General features: G+C 52.4%; 1 long non-coding RNA gene across 1 annotated transcript; it reads right to left on the reverse strand.

Annotated features, from left to right (window-relative positions):
* Nucleotides 1-11,123: 11,123 nt before the first annotated feature.
* Nucleotides 11,124-13,316, reverse strand: LOC132080727 (uncharacterized). The gene is made up of 3 exons (XR_009419600.1): nt 13,244-13,316; nt 12,793-12,903; nt 11,124-11,651 (listed from the first exon to the last, which is right to left on the reverse strand). It is a non-coding gene; the product is annotated as an uncharacterized LOC132080727 (long non-coding RNA).
* Between the last annotated feature and the right edge of the window lie 13,260 nt (nt 13,317-26,576).

Consider the following 26,576-nt stretch of genomic DNA (forward strand, 5'->3'; position numbering starts at 1 on the left):
CTCCATGATTTAATTGCTGCTCTGATGGCTGGGGCAGGGCTGGATGGAGCTGGGGCTGCCCTGGGATCCCCCCAGCAAAGAACATTCTGGAATGTTCTGGGATGTGTGATCTGGGCTGCTGCAGCACCAGCAGGACGAGGATGGGGTGAAAGAAGAGCAAACCATGCACAGAGCCCCTGCTCCCTTCAGCACAATCCCCCTGAGGATTGAGTGCCTCTCCAAAGAGGGCCCAAAGCCAGGCTGGGCCTGAGCACAGTGACACAGACACCCCAAAAGTCACAGAGGGGCCCTGAGCACAGTGACACAGACACCCCAAAAGTCACAGAGGGGCCCTGAGCACAGTGACACACAGACACCCCAACAGCCACAGAGGGGCCCTGAGCACAGTGACACAGACACCCCAAAAGTCACAGAGGGGCCCTGAGCACAGTGACACAGACACCCCAACAGCCACAGAGAGCCCAAAGCCAGGCTGGGCCTGAGCACAGTGACACAGACACCCCAAAAGTCACAGAGAGCCCAAAGCCAGGCTGAGCACAGTGACACAGACACCCCAAAAGTCACAGAGGGGCCCTGAGCACAGTGACACAGACACCCCAACAGCCACAGAGAGCCCAAAGCCAGGCTGGGCCTGAGCACAGTGACACAGACACCCCAAAAGTCACAGAGGGGCCCTGAGCACAGTGACACAGACACCCCAACAGCCACAGAGAGCCCAAAGCCAGGCTGGGCCTGAGCACAGTGACACAGACACCCCAAAAGTCACAGAGAGCCCAAAGCCAGGCTGAGCACAGTGACACAGACACCCCAAAAGTCACAGAGGGGCCCTGAGCACAGTGACACAGACACCCCAAAAGTCACAGAGGGGCCCTGAGCACAGTGACACAGACACCCCAACAGCCACAGAGAGCCCAAAGCCAGGCTGGGCCTGAGCACAGTGACACAGACACCCCAAAAGTCACAGAGAGCCCAAAGCCAGGCTGAGCACAGTGACACAGACACCCCAAAAGTCACAGAGGGGCCCTGAGCACAGTGACACAGACACCCCAAAAGTCACAGAGAGCCCAAAGCCAGGCTGGGCCCAGCCCAATGACACAGACACCCCAAAGGGCTGGGGGAACCCCCCTGCTGCCCACCCCTGGAATTCTCCATAGCTCAGAACAATAAAAAATATTGAATCAAGATGGGTTGAAAATCTCTTTACTCCAGCAAGGATGATTTCCTGGCTCTCGATATCCTGCATCTATGTGATGCTTCCTAACATACAAAGAACTGAAAGGAAAGTCACATAAAAAATACCTGAGCTCCTTGGAGTCTGAATTCCCAATGAATTGTGCATTATCAATCAGGCCAAACAATTAACTGAATCATTAAATCTAAAATTATCCCAGAACCAAAGGGACCTTGGTCCAATGTAGGAGAATCAAAACAGGGTTTAGTGCCAGTTCAGCTCAATCCTGCCTCCATTCCCTTGCTCTCCCTTCCCTTGCCTTTCCATGAAGTGTTGTCCCTTTGCCCCGAGGGTTCCTTTCCTGGGCAGTGCCAGCCCTGAGCTCTCCCCATCAGCAGCAGCTCCCCTGCCCTGAGTGAAGCCTTTAAGCAGGAGGCTGCTGTGGGAGGCCTCCCTCTCCAAGATCAGCAGGTTTCTCCTGTTTTCATAACAAATGTTCTGCCCAGCTCTTCCCAGTGTCCTTGGCATGTAATTCCTACAGCTCATTACTGAGATGCCAGAGCAATGCTCTGCACACCAACCACTGTTCTGCAGGCTCTGTTACTGTCCGTGGGCTGGCACCTGGCTGCATGGCAGGGGTAAGCTGCAGGCACCCCTGTGTGACACTCACATCCCCCTGCACAAAGTCATAAACAGCAAAGCTCCCAAACACACCAAGCTAAGGCACTGTCACATCACACACCCTGCTGCTCCCTGGGCCTCTCAGAGGCTGCTCCTGCTCAGCCCAGCCCTGCACACTGGCTGCCCATAAACACTGACGGCACAGCTCAGCAGCCTAAAATACAAGGGGAAGGAACAGAGAATGGCCACAAAACATTTACTGTCAAATAAGCTCCAAGTGCTTTTATAACTGTTACTCACGTCATGAGATACTGCTGAGACTCGGTGATAAACACTCCCAGCCATAAAAACCTTATGGATTTGCTTTCTAAGTCACCTCCAAGTATTCCAGGACTGGAAACTTTTTGCCAAGGTCATTGCAGTGAGCTGTGGGAGCTCCTGCACCTCCCAAGCACACCCAGGGCTCTCGTGGGACATTGGACTCCATGATCTTAGAGGGCTTTTCCAACCCTAGGGAGCTCAGGATGTGAGCAGGGTCACACCGAGAGCCGTGCCAAGGTCACCAGGACAGGGTGCAAACGTTCCCTGACTGCAGAGGAAACCCAAACCTGCTGGATCCAGTGCTGAGTGCCAGCCTGGCATTGGTTAATATTCCATGGGCTCCAGCTTGTCCTCCTTCCCCTCTCTCCATCCTTCTCTTTCAGCAGGGCCCACACGGACCAGGACAACTTAATGAGGTGGGTTTGGTGTTTCAGGGCTTCAATCTGTTACAGGGACTCCTTGGGACCAAAATCCAGATGTTCTCACTCTCATCTTTCCCTTTTTGTTCCTGCCTCCCATCTCAGCCAGATGGGCCTCAGCTCCTCATCCCTTCAAGCTGTGGGCACTGAGCCAAAGGGGAACTTCTTTTTTTCTTCCATCAGCAATTTTCTACAGTAAATAAGAAAGAAAATGGAAAACCTTGTAGGAAGTCCCAGGCTGCTGAGGCTGTTTAAATGGGTTCAGAGCTCAGGCATGAGACAGATTAATCACAGAGCAGACACGTTGAGCCAGCACAGGAGATGACATCTGAGGGCTCTGAGGGAAGGAGGATGAACTGAGGGGGGACTGGGAGCAGAGGAGAGCTGAGCACGAGCCACAGGTACAGGTACAGGTACAGGTACAGGTACAGGTACAGGTACAGGTACAGGTACAGGTACAGGTACAGGAGGGCTGGGATGTGACAGCCCTGAGACCACTCAGCACATAAAAACCTGTCTGCCCTGCATGAGCTCTGTGCCTCTGCAAGGAGCTGCAGGTGATGCATTGGAACATTTCCACCTGCTCTGAGCAGGGCAGCGCTTCCTCCTGCCCTACAGAGGGGTGTGAGCCCTAAAGGAGGTGCAGGTGATGGAATGGAACATTTCCACCCTTCTCTGCCCTACAGAGGGTGCCAGTCCTTGGAGGAGCTGCAGGGGCAGCAGGGGATGAGCAGAGGCAATGATCGAGAGACAAACCAATGTTTGGCACATCATTACCTGTGAAAAGGCAAAAAGAGGGGTTTGCACCCCCAGAGCCAGGCAGGTCCCCAGCCTTGTCTGGCAATGGGTGTTTCCTGTGGGAACCAGCTGGCCATGGGGCTTTATCTGGTGCTGAAAATCTGGAGTGGCCTTAAATAACCTTAAATAACCTTAAACAACCTTAAATAACTGGGGAGTCTCAGGCACAAGGTCCTGCTGCCTTCTTGGGGAGACAGCACCATTCTCTGGAAGGATCCAGGAAGGATCAGCTTCTCAGAGACAAATACCCAGACTTCTGGCCCCAAAAGGGGAGGTTTCCTCTTGTGCATCTTCCCAAACCCCTTCCAATAAACCCCTGATTCTCTCAGCATCACTAACTGGCTCTGCCATCGATTCACTGCTCAGTTCCTGAGCAGTTTGAAGAGTTTTGTCCCCAGCCTAAACATAACTTATTTAAATTAGAAATTGAATCTGATGGGAAAGATTATTTTAATTTGCAAACCCAGAGAGGGTTAAAAGGGACAGAGCAAAAACAACCCCTAAAAACAACCTCCTCACAGCTCTGAGTGGCAGGTTTGGACACAGCAATGGAACAAGAGCTGGTTTAAAGAACAAAAACAGACTCAGAGGCACTTCCCAAGCCCACGAGAGCTGTGAGGGGACCCCCAAAGGGGAGGAACTTGCATTTGTTCACGGCAGAAAAACCCTGTCAGGCACAAACTCTGCTTCATGTTCCTCACCAGCAACTCCAAGGCAGAGACTCGTTTTGGAGAGTAAAGATGATGTTTGTAAAGATTGTTTTGTGCAGAGTAATTCTAATTACTCTAACAGGATTATTATCTATTACTATTGTCTGTTAAATTATCTATTAATAACAGATTATTCTAAAAAGAGAACAGAAAGAAAAGGATGACAAAGAAAGTCCAGATTTCCTCCAGCTCCTGCCCAGGCACCAGGCAAGTGTCCCCTGCACTGACAGAGGAAGTGGAAAAGCTTTTTAAACCTGGGTGCTTTAGCACAGCTTGTTACCTGTTAGACCCAGTCCAAGGCAGGGCTCTGAGCTTCACTGCATTTGGCTGAACCTTAAAGTGAGACATATTTCCAGGCAAATAATAACAAATAACATCCAGGCAAATAACCTGCAAATCCCCCTAGCCCAGGGCAGCACAGGGAGAGTCTGTGCCAGGGAGGGCACGAGGCAGCTCTGGTCTGGGGATCAGCTGTGGTGGTCAGGGATGGTGTCAAGGGCTGTTCCACAGCATCCCTGCCCCAGAGCTGCTCCCACCCCATCCCTGTGCCCCAGAGCTGCTCCCACCCCATCTCTGCCCCAGAGCTGCTCCCACCCCATCTCTGTGCCCCAGAGCTGCTCCCACCCCATCTCTGTGCCCCAGAGCTGCTCCCACCCCATCCCCGTGCCCCAGAGCTGCTCCCACCCCATCCCTGCCCCAGAGCTGCTCCCACCCCATCCCTGTGCCCCAGAGCTGCTCCCACCCCATCCCTGCCCCCAGCCCCACGGCCAGGGACCCCCCATGCTCTGTGGCACCTGGTGACAGCAGGGCCGTGTCAGCTGCCACCACCCCCGGGCTGGAACTGGGTCAGATTCAATCTGCTGGAGCAGATTTTGGTCACCTTACAAACAACAACAGCCCCCTTCCCTCACAGCCCTCCCACTCACACATCTGCCACGCTCAGCCTGCAAAATCAGATCCCTTCTCCTCTCTGCTGCCAGAGCCAGCCCCAGCTCACAGAAAGAGCTGGTTTAAATGAATTAACCCTTTCAGCAGGGCAGCCACAGGAGAACAGCGTGGGTGAAATAAATTAACCCTTATAGCAGGGAAAGGCAGGGGGGCTGGGGCCAGGGGTCTGTCCTGCATGGGGACGCAAGAGGGAAGAGGGATGCTGGCACAGTGACAAACAGCAAACAGAGCAGGGCTGGCACTCTGGGGACCAGGGGACAGAGCCACCTCCCCAAACAGAGCAGGGCTGGTGGCACTCTGGGGACCAGGGGACAGAGCCACCTCCCCAGCTGGGCCAAGGGGTCCCCACGAGGGGCTGGGGCACAGCTGGGAGGAGACAGGCAGAGCCTTCCACTCACAGAGAAAACCATGAGCTCCCTGTTTGGGGGACGTTTAGTGGCAAGGAGATGAAAGGCCTCCCAGAGAACTACAACCATGAATTATTCCTGTGCTCAAGTGCTGCTTTCTCTGCCTCTCAGAAACCAGCAGCACTCGCTCACAAAGGCTGGCTGTGTGATCCCATCGGGTGTCAACCAGCTCAGATCTCCTGCCACGTGCAACAGGGGACCTTGTTCTCTGGGAGAAGCTCCTCCATGCAGCCCCCATCACTGCCGGGTGAAACCGGCACTGGGTGCATTTTCAGAGGGACACTGTGCCCTCACCAGTATTTAACTCCATTTCCAGTAATTAATTCATTAATTAATCCCAGCATTAATTTCCAGCCAAAGGACAACCCCAGAGCAGGGACTCTGACCTGTGACCCCCGTTGGACCCCACCATGGAGTCTCAAGTGCTCTCCTGGCTCTGACCCTGCAGGGACCCTGATGCCTCCCCGGCACAGCTGAGCTGCTGCCAGCAGGGGCACGGTGACAGCTTGGGAATGCCACCCTAGGGGACATCCCTGTGTCCCTGCTGGCACAGGAACAGCTCAGGAATGCCACCGTAGGGGACAGCTCTGTGTCCCTCTGGCTGTGTCCCTGCTGCCCTCCCTGAGCATCCTCCCCGGAGCCAGCGGTGCCTCAGGGCCCTGCTCCAGCCCTGCCCTAACCCCGGGGTTTGGGGGAACATTCGGGCTTGGATAAGGGATGCGCAGGGCTGGGCAGAGAGCAGGATGGGGCAGTGCAGTCACAGCCCCGGGGTGGCTTTGAGCAGCCCAGGTGCCCGGTCACATCTCCAGGGGTGAGCAGCAGCAGGATCCGTCCCTGCCCCTCACAGACCCACCCCGACCCGAGCCGTGCATTATTCAGCAGAGCCTCTGCTGCCTTTCCATTTAATCTATGTGAAAATTGGATTTATGGCGCAGGAGTAAGAGCTATCTGAGCACGGCCCATAAAACTGGAAGAATCATATTTTTCTCTTCAGCAAGCAACTTTTAACAGCTCTGCTGGGTGCTTATTTGCAGTCACCAGGCAAAAATTTCCTCTCTGCTGTTTACGATGCCTTTCCTCATTGCCGAGCAGAGGGGGGTGGTTTGAGCTGGGGCTCCTGGGTGCAGTTTGCTCCGGGGATTCTCTGGTGTGCAGCCCTGGCTGCTCCCGTGTCCCCATCAGTCCTGATTGTCCCGGTGGCGCTGAGCCAGCCCAGGGCTCCCTTTGTGCTCGGTCCCTGCAGAGGGGACAGGTGGGGACAGGCAGGGACATGGGGCAGTGAGAGGCAGAGCCACGGGTGGCAGCCCAAAGCTGCTGCAAGTAAAAACTGAGAGCAAAAATATGTAATTTGGGGATACACACACACTCACACACACACACACACGCACACACATAAATAAATATATGTATAAATATATATAAATATATATATATATGTATGTATGTATAAATAAATATATAAAAATATATGTATATATAAATAAATATATGTTTGTATATATATGTACACAGGTATACATACATATAAACATACACACACACATATATATATCTATATATACATCTATATGCATTCATCTGTATATATAAATATAAAATATCCCATGCTGGAAGGCCAATTAAAAAAAAAGTTTTAAAAAATTAAGTTAAAATTGGATACTGGCCTAAAATATTCATCAGTCCAGGTGGTTGTTCCCACATTCTGGAAGGCCGAGCTGGAATGAGTGGAGATTTCCTGGTGACATTTCGTACCATTCCTGTTGGTGGGTAGGTGAAATAAAGAAGAGGTTTGGTTGGTTGCTGTTTCTCTGCGACACAATGTAGAAACTGGAAGGGAAAAGTGAAAATGGAGAACAAAAGGTCCTTTGTAGGGCTGTGTCCCTGGAGAGAAGGGTGGCTTAGGGAAGGCAGCTCCAGCCCTGCCACTGGCTCTGCTGCTCAGGGTGTCCCTGCCCTGTCCCCTCCCCTGGCCCGGCAGGAGCACAGAGAGCACCCAGGGAGGAGAGGAAAGGAAACGCTGCTGTCCCGGGCTGCCTGTCGCTGAGCACCTGCAAACGAACACCTAAAAACACCTGCAAACAAACACCTGCAAACACCTGCAAACGAACACCTAGAAACACCTGCAAACGAATAAACACCTGCAAACACCTGCAAACAAATACCTACAAACACCTGCAAAAAAACACCTGCAAACACCTGCAAACGAACACCTAGAAACACCTGCAAACGAACACCTAGAAACACCTGCAAACAAACACCTGCAAACACCTGCAAACGAACACCTAGAAACACCTGCAAACGAATAAACACCTGCAAACACCTGCAAACGAACACCTAGAAACACCTGCAAACACCTGCAAACGAACACCTGCAAACACCTGCAAACGAACACCTAGAAACACCTGCAAACGAATAAACACCTGCAAACACCTGCAAACAAATACCTAAAAACACCTGCAAACGAACACCTGCAAACAATCACCTGCAAGTAAACAGCTGCAAATAAACACCTGCTAATGAACACCTGCAAACAAACACCTGCAAACAAATGCGTACAGAAAAACCATGCAAACAAACAGCTGCAAACAAACAGCTGCAAACACCTGCAAGCAGGTGGCTCCACCAAATCACCCCAAGAACCCCCCGTGCCCATCCCCAGCACCTGCTGGGAGCGTGGGATGGGATGGGATGGGATGGGATGGCATGGCATGGCATGGCATGACATGGCATATGGCATGGAATGGCATGGCATGGGATCCATGGGATGGGATGGGATGGGGTGGCATGGCATGAGGAGCTGACGAGGTCCCAGGGGAGGAAAGGCTGTTCCTGCCTGGAGCTCCCGGGCTGTGGATTTGCTGTTTTTGTGCTTTGGCAGGATGCAGATAAGGAGGGCATCGAATTTGAATGTTATGCTAATAAGAACATCTGTGTACTTAAATCAGCACCGAGCAGCTGGTACATTTAAAACAGCCCCCAGCATGTCTAAACACTCTGTAAATACAGAGTTAATATCTCCTGAGATCAATTCATCATTAATAAGTTATAAAACCAGGATTTGATGCACACAGAAATAAAAATAGCCTATTCTTTGCTGCTGTTTCCCCACCTCAGCCCAGGGGACGTGAGGAACAGACAGACGGACAGACAGACAGACAGAGGGCTCAGGGCTGGGCTCTGCAGAGGGACACCAGGCTGGACAGGGCTGGGGCAGCCTGCTCTGCGGGGAGCTGTCCCTGCCCAGGCCAGGGGGAGCAGGATGAGCTCTGAGGTCCTTCCTGCCCAAACCAGTGTGGGATGATTGTGCACAGACACCTTCAAACCCTCCACAGCTGCCCTCACTGCCTGCCCAGCGCCACTGAGCACCCTGCAAGACCTGCACGGGCCCCAGAGGGCTCCTGAGAGCACCTGAACTCAGTCTGGACACTTAGAGTGACACCTGCTAAGTGTAGAAATGAAAGCTGGTGGCTCTGATGGAATGAAGCCCTGTTCCTCTGTTGTGAGCAGGCATTGCACACACATCCCCTGTACTTCACTTTTTGAGCCTCCTGGATGTACAGGCAGAGCCTGCCTCATTCCAGGTGTGTTTTATGCATGCTGTGGGCTCAGGGGATGTGTGCAGCTCCAGGTAGCAGCCAGGGTGTGCAGGTGGCACTTTGATGGATGCTGTGTGCAGCTGTAAAACCAAGATACTCCTCTGCACGCTCGGAGGGGCTGTTTGCTCCCTCCTGCTCCTCTCTGCCTGGAACACTTTTATCTCACTGCAGTAATTGCCAGCAGCACTCCCAGGCAGTGAATCCATGAGTGAACTGTGCCAGCCACATCTCCCTGCACAGCTCTGGCTCCCAGAGGGGTCCCACTCCAGGGATGAGCATCCTGTCCCAGCCATGGCACTCACTGCTGTCCCTGTCCCATGGGGCACACAAGTGTCTGCAAAGGGCTCCAGGGAGGGACTGGGCTTTGCCTGTTGTGTTTGTTACAGCCCTGAGCTGCCCCAAGAGCCAAACACACCTGAGAATTGGTCATTCTGCCCAGAGTCACCTGTCTGGAGCAGGGCCACTGACACTCAGGGCACACCAAACCCACTCCTGGGGAAAGGAGCCCGTCCTGGCCTGGCAGCAGTGATGGGAACGAGCAGGAACTCTGCAGCCAGCGCCAAGAACCAAACACACCTGAGAATTGGTCATTCTGCCCAGAGTCACCTGTCTGGAGCAGGGCCACTGACACTCAGGGCACACCAAACCCACTTCTGGGGAAAGGAGCCCGTCCTGGCCTGGCAGCAGTGATGGGAACAAGCAGGAACTCTGCAGCCACAGGAGGGAAGGGGGGCACAGCAGCCTCTCCCAGAGCTGGGACACTGTAAATAACCATGAGCACAGCACCTCTTTTCCAAGCAATAGGAATAGCAAAATGAATGGCATTTTCCTGGCCAGAAGCGAGCAGCATTTCTAGATGTATTGGGATGCCATAAACTGAAAATTTGTTGTATAGTAAAGTGCATTTAACATTTACTCTCTCTCCTGCTCCATCACTGCCAAACTGCCAATAACTCCCCCTCTTCACACACAGCTTCTGCAGGGATTTGAAAGTTTCTGCAGCATTAGGAGAGACTTTACCTTCACAGCAGATGGGAGGGAGCCCAAACCCCCAAACAGCGACCTTGTCCTTTTCCCTTCTGCCCATGGGGTATTTCTGGAGTGCCTGGCAGCAGAGTCTGCCTGAGCTGGTGTCCACACCCCTGGAGCAGGTCCAGGCTGGCCAAGACAAGGGGTGGCAGCTGCTGTGACCGAGGCACCGTCTGTGCTGGCAGGAAAAGGGTTAATCCAAAATCACACCCTGGCCTTCACCACTGAAAGTCTTGACCCAAATAAGAATGAAAATCCACTAAAAATATCTCTAATTCTTGTGAGGTACAAGAACAATCCCGGTGTATAAAAGCATAAAGATTTTGATAAAATAAACCAAAAAAAGAATGGCTGATAACACTGGTGAGCACAGGGGCTCCCAGAGCACACCTGCCCAGGTGCATTTCCACATCACATCAATCCCTTTGAGGGTGAATTGCACAGGTCAGGCTTCAGGACCGTGACCAAAGGTGCCACAATTGCTTCCCTCCCTTCCCCCCTGGCCAGCCACTCACCCAGCCCACCTCCAGCAGCACTGAACAGAACTTAAAATACTCTGCTGTTAATTTAATCTGGATCTTCAGTCCCCAGCTCCATTTTTAATCCTCACAATTACTGAAACAGGCAGCTCAGATTCACAAAAATTAATTTCTCCCTCCAATCTTAGTTGTATCTCTGAGAGGTCGTTCACAGCCTTAATTAAAATCTATACACCCAAAGCACCATTTCCCCACTCACAGCAACAGCAGTGTAAATAAAATCAGTAGGAGCCCCCACCTTTCAGCCCCTCATTGATTGTTTTACCCAAGGCAATTCCAGAACCGTTTAATTCCCCCATCAGCATGGGAATGGCCATGGGATACCCCTCAGAGCAGAGCTCAGCGCCCCAGCCCAGCTGCTCCGACCCTGGGAGCAAATCCCCAGCACTGCACATTTCAGGCAAACCAGCCTGGGAGAGCAGGGGCAATCAATAGCTAAACAAGAAACAGGTCAGCTCATTACTTTTAATATTTTACTCATTGACAAAGGGTATTGACTTCCATTGATGTTCTACAATATGTGTTTAAAGAGCAGATGATGCTTTACAGAAATATTTGGAGTGCACTAAGAAAAAGAACAATTACCCCCATGACAGAAAATCTATTTTTGTTTGCCATCATTTTTCATTAGGAGGAGCATTCACAGCAAAAAAATGATGCATCAAGAGGCAGAGGTCCTTTCTGAGTTCCCAATTTGTGTACTTAGAGAGCAGCTCTGGAGAATTTAATTGCAGGTACTGGATTCTGCAGATTTATCGATTGCTTTTATGGGATTTAATCTGAAGCCACATCTGTGCTGCACAATTCACAAGCAGATAGAGATGATGATTTTCTATTGGCTGCTACCGACTTTGGAAAAACCTGCAAAGTGCTTTTCTGTTTCTCTTCAATTTCCTAAGTTTGCTTCACTGAAGGATTTACCGGGAGCTGCCATGAACAGCCAGGGCCTGGCTCACCTTTGGTGTGTGCTGAGCCCCCTCAGCCACTGAAATCACAATTCAGGCTGAATTCCTCATTTCCCACGGCAATCTGAAGCCAGTCCATTTCATTACAAATGGGTTTTTAAGTGTCATCTTCCAAACAGATATTTTCCTTTAAAAAAAGGAAAGGAAAGGAAGACCTAAATTCAAATGCTAACCCAAAATAAAATAAAACATTTTCTCCAATGTGTCTTATGATTTCATTCATAACACTGAAATTGGAGTTTCAGTGCTTATCAAAACAGCTTCTGAGTGCTGACTTGGAAGAGAAATTCCCTTTGTAAATTGAGTCAGTGAAGCCCCAATATTCAGAGTATTAAATCAATACAGGGCTTGCCATTGGTATAATGGTCTTTTATAGAGGAAACACAAAACATAAGGAGAGACAGAATTATCAGAGCATTGCTCTTTTTTAAGGCAGAAATTTTTATCCTACATTTTTTCCCTCCCCAGAAAAACGAAGTGAAACCAGTCCATAGCAGTAATTAAATCCCATTTCTTCCATTTCTTTTCCAACAGATGTGTTCTACAAATGGAGCTTGCCTTTGTTTTGTCATGTCCTAATAGATTCCAGAGGAAATTTAATAATTTTCCTCTATCCTGAGTGACTCAGTGGTGCAAAATAGATGTTAAACAAGGAAAGAACAATTTATTTATCTGTTCTTGTGCTCCCTGTGCTTTCATTTGCATGTCAGCTGCTTGGCTGAGTGGTGGGATGGGGAGGACATGAGCACTGCTCTGCCTTGTTCTGCTGATGTAATGACAATGGGAGGATTATTTCTTAATTTTCAGTGTGGTAAGTGGGTAATTATTGTCCAATTAGACTTGCTATTAACCTCTCTGCATCTCATTTTGCCATCCATAAAACAAGAATAACAGCACTTCCCACTCTCTGGGTTCTGTGGAGATTTATTGGTTAATGCAGGCAGAGCTCCATGGCAATGGGAAGCTCAGGGCTGGTGGGGCAGGTTATCAATAAAGAGCCATCCTTGGCCTGGCTGGGGCTCTGGGGGCTGCAGTGGGAGCTGGTCGGGGCTGAAATAGAATGTTCAGGTACAACTGGGTTTTTGAGGATAGGTTTTGGGGAGTTGTTGGGATTTTTAAAAGATCACGTCACTTTCTGAAGAAGGAAGTCTATTGGAGCCATAGGGGTACAGATCTATTGGTTATTGACTGGTTATATTATTTATGATATCAACTTCCCCCCCTCCCACAGCTCCCACATGGTTTAATTTTATCCAAACCTCACTCACCAGCTGGTTTTTGCTGAAGTGATTGTTGTGGTCACACGTGTCAGGGGCAAACATCCAACACCGGCCAGGATTCCTGTGGCTTCTCCCAGGCTTCCTTCTGGAGGTTTTACCCTGGAAGGAGAGCAAAACGAGCAATTCTGAATTGTTCTGCAATAAACCAGAGACAGAAATGCCCGAGATGGAGGGAGGAACACCCCAGGAAGGGCTGGAGGTGGCGCTGGGGGCTCTGGGCAGGGACAGGGTGGGCATGGGGCACAGCTGGGACTCGCTGGTGTTGGGGTCCCTTCCCACCTCAGGGGTCTGGGGAGCTGAGCCCTGGGCAGGGGGACAGAGCCCAGGGACAGAGCCCAGGGACAATCCCCAGCCCGGCCATGCTCTCAGGGAGGGTTTGGCCTCTCCTGCAGGTGACAGTGCCTGCCCTGGGGCAGGGCACAGCGAGCTGGAGAACAACCTGAAAATGGCACCAAACTCAGCTGAAAAGCTCCTTCATTTAAACAAGTTGCCTCTGCTAAGAACATGATGTGTTTCTCAGGGAAAAACAAAAGTGTTGTCTCGTTTTAGAAGGAGTGCTTCCTTTAGGGCTAATTAAGCTGACAAATAGCACTTGCTGGGATGGAGCAGCTGAACTGATGGCAAGGCAGCGCTGCCGGAGCCCTGGGGAGGAGCAATGGCTGCTGTGCACAGCTGGGAAAATTACTGAGGGCCCTGTGCAGCCCGACAGTGAGGGAGGGGAAATAACACCTCATTAATCTTCCTAATGAACCCCGCACAGAGGAGACAATTCACAGGTTCACGGTGCACAGGGGGCTGCTCTGGAGCTCCGGGCTGCACCAGAGGGTACAAACCCAATGGCGGTGCCAGCCTGGCCTCACCCTCCTGCCCCAGAACCCCAGCGTGGCTTGGGGGACCCCAAATCCCCCCAGTGCCACCCTGGCATGGCAGGGACACCCCACACCGCCCCAGGTGCTCCCAGCCCGGCCTGGGCACTGCCAGGATGCAGGGGCAGCCCCAGCTGCTGTGTGCCCCAGGCCCAGGGATGGGCTGGATCCCTCAGAGGGCTGCGATTGCTTGGCTGCTGCCATTATCCCATGGGAGAGGCACTCAAAGCAGGACACGGGGGCAGATGGCAGAAATGGGGTTTGGGCAGCAGGGCCAGAGCTGAGCACACCCAGGAGAGCCCCAGAGCCCTTGGGCACAGTGCCCCAGCAGCCCTGGGCAGCCCTGGCACTGCCGCGGGGCCCTGCCCACCCCTCAGAGCCCCTGAGGGTGCCCCGGGCAGGGGGCACAGGGGAACATTGATTACTGTGCCACAGGGGGACATTGGTTACTGCTCATCCCACACAGTAACTGCTCACAGCCACAGTCACACGCTGAGTGAGCTCCAGCCCCTGCTGTCTGTGTGTCCAGGCCTGACCCGGCCCCACTCTCACTGCTCTGAGGGTTTGGGTTTGCAGCCCCAGGGCAGTGCAGGAGTGCCGAGCCCTTCATTGTCAGTGAAACCCAAAGCTGCGCAGCTCCACAGCCCAAATGGCACCTTGCCTGTCTTCTTACAGAGTTTGAGAAGGATTCTGATCAAAATCTCAATTCTCAGCAGTGCAGCAAGCCCTCAGGCATCCATGGAGTTCTTGGATTTCTAAATAAATAATTTGATTTACACAAACATCCTGAAGGAAGGGAATCCACCAGGGAACGTCCGTGTGGGTATTTCCTTCCTGGAGGAGTTGCAAACGTCCCTCCCAGGGCTGTGCAGTGTGTGAGGGACAGGTCCGGTCCCCTCTCCTGTCCCCTGGGCTGTGCCTTGTGTTGAACAAGAAGCAGGATTCCACTTCAAAGCCTTCCACTCGTGTAAAACTGCTCTGCACACAAGCAGTGTCCCTGCAGAGCGAGGATTTGTCCCTTTCTCCAGCCCCAACTCCTGTCACCCCAGAGAGCTGGGCTGGGGAAATGCAGCTCTGGGGACCCAGGCAGCCCCGATGCCCCACAGCCCTGATGGCCCCAATGCCCCACAGCCCAAATACCCCACAGCCCCAATGCCCCACAGCCCCAATGCCCCAATGCCCCACAGCCCCAATGCCCCACAGCCCCAATGCCCCACAGCCCCAATGCCCCAATGCCCCACAGCCCCAATGCCCCACAGCCCCACAGCCCCAATGCCCCACAGCCCCAATGCCCCAATGCCCCAATGCCCCACAGCCCCAATGCCCCACAGCCCCAATGCCCCACAGCCCCAATGTCCCCACAGCCCCTGTGGCCCCACAGCCCCAATGCCCCACAGCCCCACAGCCCCACAGCCCCAATGCCCCACAGCCCCAATGCCCCACAGCCCCCAATGCCCCACAGCCCCCAATGCCCCAATGCCCCACAGCCCCAATGCCCCACAGCCGCTGTGGCCAGGCTGGCCCTGGCACTGCCAAACCCAGCCTGGCTCTGTTTGCCCCAGCCCTGCCACCCCTCCGAGCTCTGCCCAGCACAATCTCGTTATCTTCGGGCCCTGCATGGTTTTTTAATGATCATTATTATTCATATAGCACGATGCACGCAGACAAATTTAATCATGTTGTTTACATGAGCAAACCTGATCGACTAATGGAGAAATTACACATTTTGTTCCCACTGTTGGCACAAATGCAATTTCTTTTCTCACTCTCATTAACATAGTTAATGTTTATAAAAGTCTGGTGATGCTGGAGATGAAAGTGTTTTCTCCAAAGAACAGGTAAAGCATCAACAATAACAAGAGTTCCTCCCACCCCAATACTGCAATAAACGTGTTTCAATCCCACCATGGAATGAGTGGGGAAAGCAGCCAAAGAATCAAGTCCAGATTAATCATATCTGATGGAGAGCTATTGGAAAGAGCAGGAAAAAATCCTACAGAAAGACAAAAAAAAAAAAAGAAAAAGAGAAATTGCTGAAAACCACCAACATTCTGCCAAAATACAGAACCCAGTCCTTGTGCAACAGAAGGAGCAAACAAAGGGGGGATGGCCAGAGCAGGGAGGGCAGAGCTGGGGGCTCCTCAGGGGCAGCTCTGGTGGAGAAAAGCAGCTCCATCCCTGGGGATCTGCACCCTGAGCTCTGACCTGGGCTTGGAGAGGCCCTTGGTAAAGAGCTCTGTTTCTGTACATTTGCATCTCCTTGAAAACCTTTCAGCATCAGCTGCTCAGCCAGCTCTCGTGGAAGCTCAGGAGAAGGCTCTGCCTGGTGCTGGTGCCTTCTGAAACCGAGCGCAGAAACACAACTGGCCCAAAGCTGCCCGTGCAGAAAATCTCATTAGTGCACAGATTTCCAGAGGCACGGGGTACCTGCCTGCCTCCATCCCTTTACTGTCCCTACAGCAGCAGAATAATTAAGCAGATGCAGTGCCAGTTTGCCTGGGAGAGGGGACTACGTGCCTGCTCTGACACAGACAGGGATGGGGAGGGAGCTGGAGAGCAATCCCCCATCAGCAGCAGGAATTCCTGCTCAGGTACTGCCCTGATCCCGGGTCATGGTGCTGAGATCACTCACAGGGTACTGAACACCTTCAGGGCACTCACAGCAGCTCAGGGATGCTTTAGGGGACGCACATTCCCTTTCCAGCCCCACTTCCATTCCCTTTCCTCTCCTCTGGCTCTGCCAAGGAACAGCCACCTCAGCTGAAGCCCTGAGCTCCCCTGCTCAAACCAGGGTGGTTTTTGCAGCCTCTCCCCAGCCAGGTCCGTGTTTTCCATAACATCCTGCAGGTTCCTCCCAGGAGAGCTCACAGACAGACTCCCAGACACACCTCCCATGGAACCCCTCCCTGCTCACAGACAGACCCTCAGAGACATCTCCCATGGAACCCCTCCCTGCTCACAGACAGACCCCCAGACACATCTCCCATGGAAACCCCTCCCTGCTCACAGACAGACTCCCAGACACATCTCCCATGGAAACCCCTCCCTGCTCACAGACAGACCCCCAGACACATCTCCCATGGAGCCCCTCCCTGCTCACAGACAGACCCCCAGACACACCTCCCATGGAGCCCCTCCCTGCTCTGCCCCAGGCACAGCAACAGGCACAGCTGGCCTGGAAGCATCAGGGCAGGGGCTTTGCAAATGCAGTGAATGGAAACCCCTCCAGCAAGATCCCATTAAAAGAACATCTATGGAATTGGGATGCTGGTGACATTTCAGACAAGTTTAATTTGGCAGGATTTGCCCGTGGTCCCATGGTTTGGGAAAACAAAGCCAAATTGGCAGTGCCCCCTCAGATCAAGGCTGGCAGGCAGGATGGATGGATTAAAGATTGCCTTCCCTGCAGAGGCTCCAGCTCCTCCTGATACGAATGCAATGGAAGTAGCAGCAGGACTTTAAGCCAACAGAAATATTTCTTTGGTGACTGACAGACCTGACTCTAAACTCTGCTTTTTTACAAAAAGCAAGAAAATAATGCACTTTTGGGTTTGCTTTATAAAACAACCCCTCTACCACACAGCCAATGCAGGCTGAGGAGTCAGAGCCCAGGCTGGAGGGACACCCAGCAGGGCACAAACCCCAGAGTGAAGGATCAGATATGAGCCAGCACTGGCAGAGGAAGGGGCAGCTGCTCCTCCTCCTGTCAGAGCTGGGCAGTGTTGAAGCAGCAGGGGACGCACAATGGCCTTGCTGTCTGCGGGGTTTCCATGCTGGGGTTCCTGGTTCACACTGAGGATTCCCCGAGGATTTAATCAGGTACCATTGCTGACCATATGTTCCAGGCAGGGACACGTGCGCTCAGTTTGCTCCCTGGGCACAGACTGTCCCCTGTGCCCCTGTTCCCTGCCAAGGCCATGCCCAGGGCCCCCAGCCCCAGCCTGGTGTCTCCAGGCAGGAGCAGAGCAGCCCCTGAGGGAGGTGGCAGTGGAGAGGAGCCCTCCCTGTGTCACTGCCAGGGGTTGTCACTGGGCTGTGCTCCCCCTGTCAGTGCCTGTGCCAGCACTAACACAGCCCTTGGAAACTGGAGTGTCACTTCAGCAATAATGACATTTCATGAGCAGAAAGGATGTTGGCTTGAAAGGTATGAAACCACTGTGACATGGTTTTCAGAGCAGCTATGGCTCCTCTGCTTTCTGGAAATTTGGGTTGTGATTTCCAATCACAGCCTTTGATGACCCTGATTAAGTTGATTGGATTTTGTTACATTTCTCCAGTTTGCTGGTATTTAAAATCCAGAGAGACACGAGGAGACAGGTTTGCCTACCTGGAACCATGGGGAGCAGACAATTTCTGCCTGCTGGCCTCTAATCCAAGCCCAAGTGAGTCACACAGGAAGAGCTGTGACACACCAAGGTCTGTCAAGCACAAGGACTAGACCTGACCTGGGCATTACCCAGCAGGTGGATGTGGCTGCTGGAGCAGAGAGGGAGAGGGGAGGAAGGTCCTGCAGGATGAGCAGGGGTCACATCTCACTGCAAAACCACTGAGAGGCATTTGGCACCTCCATGGAAGCAGCAGCTCCCCTGGCCAGGTCATCCATCCATCCATCCATCCATCCATCCATCCATCCATCCATCATCCATCCATCATCCATCCATCCATCCATCCATCCATCCATCCATCCATCCATCCATCCATCATCTATCCATCCATCCTTCATCCATCCATCCATCATCCATGGATCCATGGATCCATCCATCCATCCATCATCCATCCATCCATCCATCCATCCATCCATCCATCCATCATCCATGGATCCATCCATCCATCCATCCATCCATCATCCATCCATCCATCCATCCATCCATCCATCCATCCATCCATCCATCATCCATGGATCCATCCATCCATCCATCCATCCATCCATCCATCATCCATGGATCCATCCATCCATCCATCTGTCTGTCCATCCATCCATCCATCCATCCCTCCTAGAGTGGATCTTACTGGAGATGAACCCGTGTAAGACAGATGTATAAAATATGACTTTATAATCAATTATGTAAGAACCATAAAGTCCACAAATACTGAGCTCTCTCCAGAGCTGATCTGACAAGATTAAACTCCTTTTGCTATTCCCCAGTTAACAGTCTACTGAATATTTGACTGAGCATTATTAAAATCAAAGCCACCCAGCAAACAGCGCCTAATCCAGTGCAGGAAGCACGAGAGGAGGCTCAGACCGACACAGCGCTGCTGTCCCCAGCCTCATCAAAGGCATGTTCAATCTGCTGGCCATCACTTATTCATGCTGATGGCACGTGCAGGGAGCTGGAGCAGAGGAAGGAGCCACTGGCACACTCTGCTCACGAGGAGATGGATCACTTCCAAATCCTACTACTGAGCATGGGGCTCCAGTTACCCAGAGCCCTCAGATTTCTCTCAGGGCCTCCAAAATGCATCTTTAAACCAGCAAATAAGTGACAGCACCCTCAGCTTACTGTGAGCATCCATAATTAGCAAAACCTCTTACACAGAGAGAGCCTGGGCGAGCTGAGGCTGCCCCAGGGTGAGCCCAGAGCCCTGGGGATGGCGGGAGGTGCTGGCACAGCCCTGCCCGTGGCAGAGCGAGCCCAGAGCCCCAGGGCTGACCCAGGGTGTCCCAGGAGCCCTCAGGAGATGCTGGCACAGCCCTGCCTGTGGCAGGAGGAGCCCAGAGCCCCCGGCTGCCAGGGGTCAAACTGTGGGGCTTTGTAAAAGTCATAAAATTAACCAAAATATTTTCTGCATTTTTATGCAGCGCAAAAACCTTCTTTCTATTGTAGTACATTATGTGCAGATATTCTATAAACATTAATGAAATTAAACTAAAATAATTTTAGCATTAATAATTCAGCAGCATCCAAAATTTTGCACATTAGACCAGTTTTGAATCAAGCCCAGTTTGCAGGATTAGGTGATTACAATGTTTGCATAAAGAAAACACCAGATTTTCAGCGACTTTCAAGTCAGTGTTTTACTGATACAAAGATCACAAATGTTCCTGGAATCACCACTGCACGTGTGGCTGAAGCTCTCCTGTTCCACCCTCACACCACCCAGCAAAACAAAAGCTGCCAGAAGTCACCCCAGGGTTTTGCAGAGCAATCCATGAAACTCCTCAGCAGCCCTTCCAGGAGCTGCAGTTGCACATCCTGGCTGGGATTTATTTTCTATTCTCTCGCCATAATCACAGCTCCATGGCTGCAATCCACCACAGAAATGAGATTCCGGGGTGGGGAATCCGGATCTGCGAGTTCCATAATTGCATTTTCATTGCCCTCCTGGAGTTAGAATTTCTGAAGCAATTAATATTAACAGCATGTTGATAAGGAACACTAATAGGTTACAGGGAGCAGAGCAGGGCAGGGCAGAGCAGAGCAGGGCAGAGCAGCCCTGGCAGTGCCAAACCCCCCAGGCAGGCACAGAGCCCGGGGCAGAGCAGGGCTGCCCCACAAAGGGGTGAAATTCCAGCCCCAGCCCGAAAATCCCTGCTCAGGTTCTGCCCAGGGCTCTCCCATTGCCAGAGCCCCAGCTGTGACCCACAGCAGAGCATCCTGCTGGGAGAAAGGGCAGAGCCACGGGGGATTCAAGGGTGGAAAAGCCCTCCCAGCCCGTGCGGTGCCAGCTGTGCCCTCCCAGCCCAGGCAGTGCCAGCTGTGCCCACCTTGTCCCCAGGGCACCGAGTGCCACCTCCAGGGATGGGCACTCCCAACCTCCCTGGGCAGTTCCAGTGCCTGAGCCCCCTTTCCATGGGGAAATTCCTGCTGTGCCCACCCTGAGCCTGCCCTGAGCCCCCTTTCCATGGGGAAATTCCAGCTGTGCCCACCCTGAGCCTGCCCTGAGCTCCCTTTCCATGGGGAAATTCCTGCTGTGCCCACCCTGAGCCTGCCCTGAGCCCCCTTTCCATGGGGAGATTCCTGCTGTGCCCACCCTGAGCCTGCCCTGATCCTGGCCCAGCCTGGGGCCGTTTCCTCTCAATAAACTTGTGAGCCACTGCTCCCAATTCAAATGCAGCTCCCATCCCAGACAGATTCACCGACAGCTTCTGGGTTCATTGGGCTCCCCTGGCTATAAAGCAAGGTCAGAGATTTCCACCAGCAAAAGCCACATCAAAAGAACAGAGCAGAGGAGACTTTGCCTTGTGAGAACACTGGAAAATTCTGCTTTGCTTCAAGTGGAAACGTTCAGAGGGTCTGAGAGACTGCATGGCAAAGCCAGGGGACTCAGCAGGAAAGAGGAGAGGATGGAGCAGCACCAGCCTCAAGGGCTGCAAACCCCTCTGGGCCTTTTCCCACCCCTGCCAGGGGAGCAGGGCCCCCACACACAGAAATGAGCACCAGGTAAATCCTGGCTGTCCCTGTTCCACACACAGAAATAAACCAGCCCAGGTGAATCCTGACTGTCCCTGTCCCACACACAGAAACCAGCCCAGGTGAATCCTGACTGTCCCTGTCCCACACACAGAAACCAGCCCAGGTAAATCCTGTCTGTCCCTGTTCCACACACAGAAATGAGCACCAGGTAAATCCTGACTGTCCCTGTTCCACACACAGAAATAAATCAGCACCAGGTAAATCCTGTCTGTCCCTGTTCCACACACAGAAATGAGCACCAGGTAAATCCTGACTGTCCCTGTTCCACACACAGAAATAAATCAGCACCAGGTAAATCCTGACTGTCCCTGTTCCACACACAGAAATGAGCACCAGGTAAATCCTGACTGTCCCTGTCCCACACACAGAAATGAGCACCAGGTAAATCCTGACTGTCCCTGTTCCACACACAGAAATAAATCAGCACCAGGTAAATCCTGGCTGTCCCTGTTCCACACACAGAAACCAGCCCAGGTGAATCCTGACTGTCCCTGTCCCACACACAGAAACCAGCCCAGGTGAATCCTGACTGTCCCTGTCCCACACACAGAAACCAGCCCAGGTAAATCCTGTCTGTCCCTGTTCCACACACAGAAATAAATCAGCACCAGGTAAATCCTGACTGTCCCTGTTCCACACACAGAAATAAACCAGCCCAGGTAAATCCTGACTGTCCCTGTTCCACACACAGAAATAAATCAGCACCAGGTAAATCCTGACTGTCCTTGTTCCACACACAGAAATAAACCAGCCCAGGTAAATCCTGACTGTCCCTGTCCCATGCCAGGCACAGCCTCCAGCCCTCCAGACCTTTCAGCACCGGGTATTTGCAATTCCTCACTCATTTATTCTGACCAGAACCAGCCCCACCCCAGTGTCTTTCCCAAGACACTCTCAATATTTGTGCCAATTAATGCAGGAGCTGCAGCAGGTGAGCTGCTCCTCTCTCCTCTGGGAATGTACATTCAATTACTGAGGGAGATGGATTGAAGCAGGGCAGCCAAACACAAGTTCTTTTTATTTCTGCTCCACGCATCGCTGGTATTTCCAACTCATTTTTATGCAGAAGATTTGTGTGTTAGGAAAGAACCCTACTCGCCCCCATCCTGTGCATTACACTGAGCATTTTTTAAAATAATTTAAATTACACTGGCATTTCTGTGTCTCTATCAACCTGGGCAGTGCCAGCCTGAGCTCTGGACATCTGTTCCTGGGGGGGCCTGCCCAGGGATGAGCATTCTCATTCTCACTCTCTCTCTGCCCAGGGATGCTCCATTCGCAGGGATGGAGCTTTCTCCTGTGCTTCAAAACACAGGAGAGTAATCGGCACTAGTGAGGATCCTGGGGGTTTAGTGCCTGCTCCAGGAGCAGCTGAAGGATGAGCAAAACATCCCAGCCCTTCTTCAGAGTGCCAGGGGCCACGTGGAAGCCAGGCACGGAGCTTGTCTGGGTTCAGCCACAGGGGAGCCCCTTCCCAAGGGAAAAGCTGTGCCTGGGAGGGAGGATGGAGAGTGTGCTCTGCTCGCAGCTCATTGCATCCCTGCATGCTCACAGCTCATTGCATCCCTGCACACTCACAGCTGATTGCATTCCTGCACACTGCATGCTCACAGCTGATTGCATCCCTGCACAATACATGCACACTCATTGACCCAGACCCTGCTGGCATTGCCTACTCCCACATTTTTTGGAAGCATCAGCCAGGTCCCACTGTGGAGCCTGCACAATAACTGTGTCTCATAGAGGAGATTTTCAGGGTTTGTTCCAACCACGAGGTTCTGGGCTCTGCAGACACCTGCCCCAGGTTTGGTCACACCCTGAGCAGGACAGGCCCGTGTGCAGCTGATGGGAAGTGCCCCAGCCCTGCTCTCCCAAGGAATTCCATCATTTTTTACTTGGGGTTGTGCCCCAGCCCTGCTCTCCCAAGGAATTCCATCGTTTCTTACTCCAGCTGAGGATCAGCCCAGAGCTCCTCGTAGGAGGAAAAGCAGCATTTCAAATGACAGTCTTGTTATTTTGGCAGCTTATCTCTGCGTACAGAAAGCAATTATTGCTGGAATGCATTCATTTTTTGTTCAGCTCCGTTTTGAAGATTTAGCATCCCCTCCTCCCCGCTGCTGTTCCTGGATTGCTGAGACAACACGGTGGCAGAGCCATCACATGGGAGCACACTGGGAAAGGAACATGGTACCATTCTCATCTGAGCCCCCAGAAATCCCACAAACACCTGAGGACACACAGGCCATATGCTCAAGAAAACCCCACATTCCTCAACACAATCCACAGAGAACGAAGGCTGGGAAAGACCTCCCAGACTTATCAAGAGTCCTGCTGTTAATGCAGCACCACCACCCTGCTCAGCATTGCTTGCACAGAACCTCCAGAGCTGGAGGGACCCCCAGGATCAGCCCCTGCTCAGCCCCAAAGTCCCACCCTGGCATCCCTGGGATCAGTATCCAAACCCTCCTGGAGCTCTGGCAGCTGTGCCCATCCTGGGGAGCCTGGGCAGTGCCAGCACCCTTGGGGGAATCAGAACCTTTCCCAAAATCCAGCCTGTCCCTGCCCTGGCACGGCCCCAGCCCTGTCCCTGTCCCAGGGATTGGAGCAGCAGCCCGAGGTGAGCTCTGGCCTCTCACTCCTCTGCTCCAGCTGAACAAACCCAATTATCCACGTCATTCCTTCAAGCTCTCTCCTTCTACAAGCACCTGGTGCAGAGCTCTGGAAGCGTGCAGGTACGCAGGGGCTGCACAGAAGGAGAGGATGGAGCAGGGAGAGATTACCCTGAGCCTCAGAGCCACACACAGGTGAAATAACCTGGCTTCCACTCCTGCTCAAGGTCCCGTTGAGTTTATTCCCTGAGCTCTCAGTAGGCAGAATTCATGGACATCATGGCAGAGAAACCAAATCAAACCTGAAGGAAAGGCTGCCAGAGGGTGCAGGCTTTGTCCTCCCTCATGATTCATTTTCACTTTGGGAGAAGGAAGGCAAGGGCTAAACAGCATTTGCAAAAGTTTCATCTCTTTGATAATGTTATCAGCTGCTCTGCCATGTTCTTATTATAACAGAATTCCCTTTTTCCTTTGAGCTGAGCTCTCCCACCCAGAGAGACTGCACGGGGGAATTAAAGCACCTGAGCCCAGAGGGTCACTCACACAATCCCTTTCCTTACCAGGAAATTAATTTTTTCTGGAACTTCTCATTTTCAACTCAATCAGAGCTGAAAGGAAGGCACAGAATAGTTTAACCCTTCTTGGATAGAGAGTAAGTAAAATCCATGGTACTCATGGACAGCATTAATGCAGAATTCAGGGGTGGCTGGGAACTCAGTCAGGAGTTGTGGAGAGGCAAGAGATGTTCCTCACAGAGTTTGGGGTTACAGAAACCTGCCCCAGTGAAGAGCAACACGAACCTTTCATGCTCCACAAACAAGAAATGGCACATTTGAGTCTCAAGCCTTCTTCCCTCTTTTCTTTCATACATGTGTCTATATCTAGATGAGACAGAATTTCCTTGGGAAACATTAAGCTTGCTTAGTTTGAAGTGGAAATGCAGTGATGAACCCTGGCCCAGGCTGGTTTGAACCTGAAATCTTTGATGTGTGCTGGGATCAGGGCAGGCCTGCAGTTTGCACCAATTTCTCTGTTCTGTGCTTGCTGGTACCCAGTGTCCCATCCCTGGGAAGGTGGGAGGATGTCCAGACAGGACAAACACTCACATGTTTGTGCCCATCCCATGCAGCAAACACTCACATGCCTGTGCCCATCCCATGCAGCAAACACTCACGTATCTGTGCCCATCCCATGCAGCAAACACTCACATGTTTGTGCCTATCCCATGCAGCAAACACTGACATGCCTGTGCCCATCCCATGCAGCAAACACTCACATGTTTGTGTCCATCCCATGCAGCAAACACTGACATGTTTGTGCCCATCCCATGAAGCAAACACTCACATGTTTGTGCCCATGCCATGCAGGACAAACACTGACATGCCTGTGCCCATCCCACGCATCAAACACTGACATGCCTGTGCCCATACCATGCAGCAAACACTGACATGCCTGTGCCCATCCCATGCAGCAAACACTCGTGTATCTGTGCCCATCCCATGCAGCAAACACTGACATGCCTGTGCCCATCCCATGCAGCAAACACTGACATGCCTGTGCCCATCTAATGCAGCAAACACTCACATGCCTGTGCCCATCCCACGCATCAAACACTGACATGCCTGTGCCCATCCCATGCAGCAAACACATGCCTGTGCCCATCCCATGCAGTGCTGCAGGTGCTGGGACACCTCAGCCCTGCCCAGGGGTGAGATGGGAGGCCAGGCCCTTCCTGCACCAGCAGAGTCCCTGTAAATGTGTAAATATGATAGCAAAAATGGGTAACTATGATAGCAAATGATTGACATCTTACTGCTGTGATTTGCAATGAAAACAAATAAACTCTGTGCTAAATACTCAGTTTACAGATAAAATATCAATTTAAGCACAAATGATTTAAAAGAAAAAGGAGATAATACAACACAGAAGATGAATAACCACAGAGTTCAATCACAAATCTGTTCACAATGTATTTGACAGGTCAGGCCCTGCCCCAGCTGTCCCTGTCCTGCCCCCAAACCCAAACTAACCCAGACTAAGGGGGCCAGAGCCCAGCCCCAGGCCCGCTGCTGCTGGGGGAGAGCTTTCATTCCATCCCCATCAGGCTGCCCGAGCTGCAGCTAGTTATACAGGATTTATCTGTGCCAAAACACTGGGATTAGGCAAGGCAGGAAAGCAGCTGAAACTTATTTGCAGGTTTTGTTTAATAAAAAGCTATGAAACCCAGGGTTTGTACAGAAGCAAATCATTTCAGAAACATGTATCTGAAGGCAAGGGGAGGAGATCAGCACTCAGGTTTCTCCTGTTCTCTCTCCTTTCCTGCTGCCATGGGGAAAGGAGAGGGACGTGAGCTCGCGGTGCTGCTGCTCCATTGCTGGCGCTGCCCACGGAGCTGCAGGAGCTCTGCCCGGCCTGTGTCCCACCCAGGTGCTGGGCCATGGGGGGCAGGCCCCAGTGAATGGGATGCAGCCCCACAGCCCAGCCTGGGTGATGTAGCCCCGTTAGCCAGCCCAACTCTGTTACCCGGCCCCATTACCCAGCCCAGGCAATGCAGCCCCATTACCCAGCCCCATTGCCCGGCCCCATTGCCCGGCCCCATTGCCTGGCCCGGGTGATGTAACCCCATTGTCCAGCCCCATTTCCCAACCCAGCCCCATTTCCCACCCCAGCCGCATTACCCAGCCCCATTACCCAGCCCCATTACCCAGCCCAGGCAATGCAGCCCCATTACCCAGCCCCATTACCCAGCCCTGTTACCCAGCTCAGCCCCATTACCCAGCCCCATTGCCCAGCCCCATTGCCCAGCCCCATTACCCAGCCCCATTGCCCGGCCCCATTGCCCGGCCCAGGCAATGCAGCCCCATTACCCAGCCCCATTG

This window comes from Ammospiza nelsoni, chromosome 16 (assembly GCF_027579445.1).
Source record: "Ammospiza nelsoni isolate bAmmNel1 chromosome 16, bAmmNel1.pri, whole genome shotgun sequence".
Lineage (NCBI taxonomy): Eukaryota > Metazoa > Chordata > Aves > Passeriformes > Passerellidae > Ammospiza > Ammospiza nelsoni.